We start from the raw sequence: 7,557 nt of genomic DNA on the forward strand, positions 1-7,557 counted from the left end.
TCCCATTAATCATAATTATCAATATTAAATAATTTGAGCACTACACCATCAATTTAATCTAATTAATCTGATCCGAATCAATTTTCAATTAAATTTCACAGTAGGCTCTAAAAATTACGCCAATCACAATGGTGTAGTTAATTTCAGTTTCTATGGCCGATAAGGCCTTCAATTTTCAGTTTATAACAGTAAGTTGAATAGATATTCCTACGGTGAACAGATAGAAATTCAAAATCACATATAAATGGCACTCAAAATCATATCAAACACATAATCACATACTCAATTAAGATTAATTAGCATAATACGGGGAAGGGTTATCACAAAACACCTCCATCTCATTCTCAGGAACACCTATACCACATATAGAGCTTTTATGAAAATTAATTTTCAAGCCAGAGAACAGTTCGAAGCACCTCAAAATCCTTTTAACTACCATTACCACTTCCAACTCAACCTCACAGAAAATAATCATATCGTCCACGAAGTGAAGATGTGATATTGTAACATCATGACCCACCATAGCCCCTGAAAGTAGACCCAAAGACCTGGCCTTAAGCATCAACGTATTAAGCCATTCCCCCACTATGTTAAACAGGAAGGGAGATAAAGGGTCACCTTGTCGAAGACCTTTACTAGGCTTAAATTCATCTGTTGGAGATCTATTGACAAGAACAGAACATCTGGAAGATTAGAGGCACTCCCGAATCCAACCCCTCCACCTAACCCCAAAGCCAAACTCATTCATCATAGATAAGAGACAACCCCAATTAACTGAATCGTACGCCTTTTGGAAATCAAGCTTGAGAATCACTCACTTCTTTCTATTAACCTCCCACCAATCAACAATCTCATTAGCTATTAAAACCCCGTCAAGTATATTCCTGCCGCCCAAAAATGCTAATTGTGCCTCGCCAATAACCCTTGGCACCACCTTCTTCTACCTATTAGCTAACACTTTGGCTAGAATCTTATATATAGACCCAATTAGACTTATTGGCCTGTAATCAAAAATACTAATTGGACAATCAACCTTGGGTATAAGAGTAATAAAAGAGTTGTTTAACCCCGAAGCCAACTTCCCATTGTCATAAAACTCCTTGAAAAATTGCATAACCTCTGGCTTAAACACCCTCCAACATTTTTGGAAGCACGCCAAGTTAAATCCATCCGGCCTCGGAGCTCTATTCCCATCACTACTTTTAATAGTAGCCCAAACTTCATCTTCCGAAAAAATAGCATCCAAGCCATCCACAAGTTGATCTTGACCAATAAATCTAAATTGCCCTCTCAGCTGTGGACTACTCCCCCAATCTTCAGTAAACACTTGTTTAAAGTGCCTGAACACCTCTCCTTTCACCAGGTTTGGCTCCTCAAGACACTCACCATAAGGAAATTCCTGCACTGCCTACTCGAAGCTATAGTATGAAAAAACCTTGCATTTTTGTCATCTTTCAAGGTCCAATCTAATCTGGATTTCTAAAGCCACATCCATTCCTTCCTTTTAGACAAAGACCATACTAGCTTCCTAACCTCTCTTTGCCTAGCTACTTCATCATCACCCAATTCTCTGGATTCAGCCACCAAATCCAATTCGTGCAACTCCTCTTGTGCATTTTTTAATGAACAAGATACATTCCCAAACACCTCTCTATTCCACTTCTTCAGAACCAATCTCAGATGTCTAAGCTTCATGACAATCACAAACCCCGCCCACCCACAAACTGTTGATTCCCCCCAAGACTTCTTAATAAATGACATAAAATCTGGATGTAAGAGCCAGGCATTGATAAACCTGAACGGTTTTGGTCCCCAATCCCTCTCATCCTCCATCAAAAGCAAAGGGCAGTGATCCGACACACCCCTAGGCAAGCCCACAATTTCAGCTTGAACTTCTCTATCCATTCAGAGAACAGCAATACTCTGTCAATCCGACTCCACCTGCCCCCATCTTCTGAATTACTCCAAGTAAATTGTCATCCATGCATTGGCACATCAAACAGTTCTAATTCTTCAATAAAGTTGTTAAACTCTAACATGCCTCTATCCCTTCTTATACAACGTTTCCTTTCCCCTAAACTCCTAATCTCATTAAAGTCACCCCCCAAACACCATGGGCCAGGAAATTATGACCTTAAATTCTTAATGACATTCCATAAAAGGCCCCTCCGTGAAGCATCATTTGGTGCATAAATATTTATAAAGACACAATGAAAATCAGGGAAGACAGTACCTGACAACAAAATGAAACACCTAGAGCTATAGTAATGGGACATTACAAAAGCCTTCAGTCTCCATACACACAACAGCCCACCAGCCGAACCACCAGCATCCACACTCAAAAATTCAAAATTATCATCAGGCCAAACCGAGTGTACCAACTCTCTAGACAAGCCACCCTTCTTAGTTTCTTGAAAAAACGCTAGATCAACTCTACGCTCCTTAAGTAACTCCCTAATTTTCCTTCTTTTCCCTGGTTTCCCAAAACCCCTGATATTCCAAAACAGTAGCTTCATCTGAACACAAATCAAGACACAAAGGCCACCTGATAATGTTATTCAGTGGTGAATAACACCATCCTTCTATGCCACCCTCCTCGCATCATCCTCCTCTAACCCCACGATTCTCTGCAAGACCTCATGTTCATTGTTGCCGAAGTCAATCTCTAAGGATTTACCCACCTTCAAAGTCTCCTTTGCTTCCTTCGTAACCCGAGCCCTTCCCCGATTAGACTGACCACCCGAACTTGATCTTGACAGCACAGCCGCTGCCACTTGAAAAATAGGTTCTTTGTGCCAACTTCCCCTTGAAGATGAACCACAACAACGAACAGCTCCCTTTTCCCCTTTCGGATCTTTTCTTCCCCAACTTGATACCTTTTCATAAGCTAAATCTTTTTTTTTCCCAATTAATTTGCAAATCTGTTTGTGTGGCACCCCAAATCCTCCCGCAGCCCTACCCAAAATAGATATGGGCTGTGAAGAAGGTAAATGAGAACTTTCACTAGCATAGGCTTGAATCACATCCTTGCCATTAGAGCATAGGCCCACACCCGTATTAACTTCACTGGGCTTAACCACACCCTTTGCTCTAATAGCCTCATCCAATACAATTTGAATCTTAATGCCTGGCCTATCAGGCCCATTACCACTAAGGCTTCTTAGATAACCAGCTGTAACCAACCATTCCTCCTTACCACTCCTCTCAATAATATTCCTCTGACAAACAGTTATACTATCATTGGAAATACCTCTATTACATACTACTAATTCCTTCTGACTCCCCATGCATGTATTAAATGAGTCTCCCACTACAGAAAGAGAAAAAACGTCCAGCTTCTCCACACCTCAACTACCATCCCTAATTGCCCCGCCCTTCCTACAAAGAGAGGCCACCTCATCATGAATGGCCACCTCATTCTGCATTGTGGCTTCCACTTTAGCCACTACTTCCAGTTCTAGTCTCCCATGGCTGCCTTGCTTAACCTCTGAATCGTTGGAACTACAGCAATCCATAGCAGAGCATTTATGAACACCATTCCTTGGCACCAGGACATGTTCCTCACAAACTCTTACTGGATAGCTTTTACCTTTACATCATGTCATTGAGGTAAATTTAGAAGGGTTTGATTTCTCTCAAGTTGTCATCTTAACTTTTAAGAGTGTTTGAGTTTGGTAAACCCATTTTGGAACAAATTTCAGTAATCCAAGCTGTTTAATTTTTTTGACTCATTAAGTAAAATATTCATACAAAAAAATTAAGATGATTGGATATCAATAATTATATTTTTAAATCATATTTGTTTTAAAAAAAATGGACGACAAATATAATTTCAAGAATAACAATTCATTTTTTGTAATAAAAATTTGATTCAAACATATAGGTGCCGATATCCGATTATCTTATTTTTTATAAGAATATTATACTGCATGAATTCTCAAAAGTGAATTGTTTGGATAATTGAAATGGGACATGTGTTGGGCTCAACACCCTTTAAGTTCTCTCGTGTTGTTTTGTGAACAAAAAAGAAGCTAAACCCAATTTAGAAATGATGTTTCAAAATATTTAAGAATATTTATTCATAAATCTCTTTCTATTTACTTACCATATAATCAAAATGTTTCGGGATATTATAAGCATTTTCGGTATAACTTACTGTTGACAAATAAAGAAAGAATTTTAGTGGGTTTTTTTTTTTTGTGTGGATACAATGGAAAGTAATTTTAATAGTTCAAAGCTGGAAAGAGAGTAATGTAGGTATATATATATGTGTCCTTGAATCAAGCCACATAATAATAGAATAATGACTAACAGTTATATAAAAATTAAAATGGAAACACAATAAACTATAAATTATATTGAATAATTTTGTAATAAAAGTTTATAACCGTTGAGATAAAATATTTGATATTGTATTAATTGCAACAATTAATGTCTCAAATTAGTTTTCATTATAAATATTTCGAAGAGAATAATATTTTCCCATTTTTTATTTGAGTGAAAATTATCTTCAGTGCAGCAGGGGTTACACCTGATGTGAAATTTTTTTATGTACTTTCCATGCTAAACTTTCACAACTCTGATAGAGTTAGGGGTCCATTTATATATATTTATACGCTTAATTACAACTCATTAAGTGGTATAACATATTTTTAGCATTTTTGTAATTAGCAATGTTACATTGAAAATTTGTGCACAGAATATACAGAAATTTTCACATGAAGGTAGGATTCACCTATGTTAGGCTCATGTGGGACAGGCACAGTGCGGGTATTGTCATAGCACCTCCGTTGTAAAGCCCCCGATTGAGGTTCATTTCGATTTTATTTTGATGATCCGAACCGTTCATATTATATGATTTGTTGAGTATATTATTCATATAAAAAATGAGATTAATCGGACATGCATGTCCCTATAATCGGACCATAATTGCTTTTAAAAAAATTATAAAATTTATGTTAATCATTTATTTTTTTAACACAAATTTATTGTTTTTTTAATTTTTTTTAATTTTTAATTTTTATTTTTATGGGTTTTAGATGTTTAACTGCCTTGATTTTTTTTCAAGGACGCTCAACTCGATAAACTTTTTTTGGGTATTTCTTCCCGATAAATCCTATAATATGAACGGGTCGGATTATTAACAGATTAACAAAATACCTCCATGAACTCATAACACGATATTGTGCCTATAAAGATAGGTACCTTGCAAAGGTTTCATGTGGGAACCCACCCTCATGTGCGAGCTTTTGTGTATTATATGCATAGATTTTCTGTGTAAATAGTATTTCAATTTTGTAATTTGTGTGTTCCTAGCATTTATATATTCTTAATTAGCATTTAATGCTAGCATTTAATTATTTTTGTTAATTAGCTCAAATGATTGGTAGTTATACCAACAAATTAACGGGTCATTGCATTAAATCAAATTCATTACTTTCGTTCCAAAAATGTGAACTTCATTGATATTATGCGTTCACACTGATTAGAAAAACCACCACCCAAATGTATTATAAATAGGGTGTGTTCCTCAACATTGTAGTCCCAAGAAACATATCAAAACCAAGCCTTGTTCTTAAAGCTTTTGAAAAAGGAAACGATATGGGCGGGTCAATGTGTGCAACAATCACCTGCCAAGATGCGATAGTGAAAATACTTCCATGCGAACAATACCTGTTGGGCAACAGCGACATCACTGTGACGTGCTGTCAGGGAGCTCAAAACCTGAACCAGATGGCTAATTCTATAGCAGATCGCTGGGCTGTTTGTGCGTGTTTTAAACAAGTTGGACCATCTTTAGGGGTTAACGTTGATAGAGCTAAGAAACTTCCCGATCTTTGCAAAATTGATCTTCGCGGAATAACCATTGGCTTTACTATTGATTGCAGCACAATTCCTTAGGTTTTTTTTTTTTTTTTTTGATCTGCGAAAAAGAAGAAGCTTTATTGATGGAAAAATATACAGAGTATGAAAACATATATCAATAAGGAGGAGGGTGCAAAAAGCATCATAGTAAAACATTCAGATCCCAACTAGGTTGGCACCTGGATGCACACCAAATCATCTACTAGCACAAACTCCAAGTTCCAAGTTAGTGAGTAACCAACATAAGGAGCAAAGACGAAAACAAAACAAACAAATCATTAATTCATAATCAAACAAACAGCATCCCGGCCTAACATAACCATAACACACCCCTTGAAGACCAACAGATCATAAAGCTGCTATTTCAGCAAAGCACAGAAACAGATTCATGAAACTGGCTGGCATTAGTAGCAGAACAGATTAGCAAAACAAATAGATCATTCATTCATAAACAAACAATCACAGCAGCCCTTGAAGACCATTCCTCCATAACACAGATCGGCCTAACAAACAGATCATCCTAACATAACACACCCAGCAAAACAAACAGATCAGCCAAACAGAACACACCCCTTGAAGACCATTTCTCCATAAACCCCTCTGCTGGTGCATTAGTTCAGCATATAACAGTCCTCAGCTAAACAGAACAGATCAAAACAGATTCATGAAGCTGGCATTAGTAGTAGTCTGCAGCAGCAAAAGCAGCATCTCACCAAGCATCATTTATCACCAATGCATTAGCAACAACAAAACTAAGTATATCAAAACTATGTATATTAAAACGACACCAATAGCAGCAACAATGAAGATCCCATTCTGATATGTTCCTCTCAAATGCCACAGCACATATTGCTGATTGAATTCAACTCCGCAGCAGCAAACCATTCTCAACCACCAATAGCTTCTGATGATGGACACCAAACTAGGCTATAGCATTCAACCACAATAACTAATACAATACTTCACCTTCTCAATTTCATACAGAACTAAATATAGCACCAGACTTAAACCATAGCATTCATTCACCATTACTGATACAATACTTCACCTAGAATATGCCTTCTTCCCCTGCACCAAACAGCAGCATAAAGGATAAAAAACAGAACACCTACTGAATTGGGCACTCAACCAATTTGCCAATTCCCCAAGCACTTCCTGATTTGTCTTAGATTGAAAATAAAATCTTGTATTGAAAAGTTGAAATCCTTCAATACTGGTTTCATCCACAAAGCAATCCTAATCTTAATCAACTCACAAAGCTCACTCATATTTGGATTAGCAGCTCTGAACACACATTCATTTCGATGCTTCTAGACAGACCAAAGTACAACTAACGGAACAGCACTCCAGATCTTCCACTCCATCTTCTTCATCATCCCTCCAGCCCACCAAACCAATAGTTGATCCACCGAACTTGGTATAGCACCCTGAACATCCCACAAATTCATCATATTAGCCTAAATCTGCCAAACAAAAGGGCAGTAAATTAGCACATGATCCACAGATTCAATGGCTCTATTACAGAACACACATACAGTGGAGATATTCCTATTGAGTACCCCTACTTTATGAAGGAACTCTTTTGTCTTGACTTTCTTTTTCCAAGCTAACCACCCAAATACTTGTACCTTGGGAGGAATGTAATTTAGCCAAACCAATTTGCTGATTTTCAGAGATGGTCCAAGGCTATTC

The sequence above is a fragment of the Camellia sinensis genome, chromosome 9 (assembly GCF_055761805.1).
Source record: "Camellia sinensis isolate YWXY chromosome 9, ASM5576180v1, whole genome shotgun sequence".
NCBI lineage: Eukaryota > Viridiplantae > Streptophyta > Magnoliopsida > Ericales > Theaceae > Camellia > Camellia sinensis.